Below are 933 nucleotides of genomic sequence, written 5' to 3' on the forward strand. Positions count from 1 at the left end.
CATGCATGGATTTGTTGTCTAGTTTTAATTTTGCAGAACCAAATATGGTAGAGCTTGAGACTATTGGTTGTTCCTGATTAATAGAAAAATCTTCCCTCTATAAGAACATATTGTTACTCAAAAGAAAGACACTGAGTTTAGGAATTTGCACACAGAATTGATCTAAAACTTGAAGCTCCTTAACTCTAAAGCATAGCAAAGGAGAGCCTGGAAAGTTGAAAGGTAAAAGATAAGAAAGCTCCTGTCCTGCTGTTTGTTCTTCATCCCTGCCATGAAAGGGTGAGCCCGCAGTGCATGACTGCTGACCACATGAAAAGCAGAGGAGAGTTGTAAGAGAAGAAACAACCCACTGAGAAAGATAGGGAACCCAAAGGTAAAAATACAAAGCTCTGAAAATTGTTTCCGGTCACACCAGCAACATGAGTACAGAGATTCATTCATTTAAAAGATTCATTTTTTTCCCCGACAGCCAGTTATGTCATGGCTTCCCCCGAGAACCCGATACACAAATTACCTTGGAGGGAATTGGGCTTGTTGGGTTGTGCGGCCTAATGAGGCCTCAGTGCCATCCTCACACTCAGAGTCCCAGCACGCCTCACAAAAGCACGTCTTGGACATGCTCCGATAAATTAATTTTCTAATTCTAGCCCTGCCACCAGCTAGCTTGGCTTCTTTGGATTAATGATGCCACATCTAAAAATGTTGGAATTACGCTAGATATTCTTTGCACCTCATCTCCTTTAGTTCTGTAACTTTTATTATTGGGCTTCACAGTGATATTAAAATATTCTACACCCTGAAGTAGTTTGTGTATGATTTATAAGAGTATGGATCAAAAAAGAAGGATATAGAAAAATTCTCAAAATAAACTACAAATTAAAATGAGGGATTATTAATGTTCTCACTGTAACATGCCATATATCTTCAGATAAG

The sequence above is a fragment of the Chinchilla lanigera genome, unplaced genomic scaffold, assembly GCF_000276665.1.
Source record: "Chinchilla lanigera isolate Chin_1 unplaced genomic scaffold, ChiLan1.0 scaffold00121, whole genome shotgun sequence".
In the NCBI taxonomy this organism is placed as follows: Eukaryota; Metazoa; Chordata; class Mammalia; order Rodentia; family Chinchillidae; genus Chinchilla; species Chinchilla lanigera.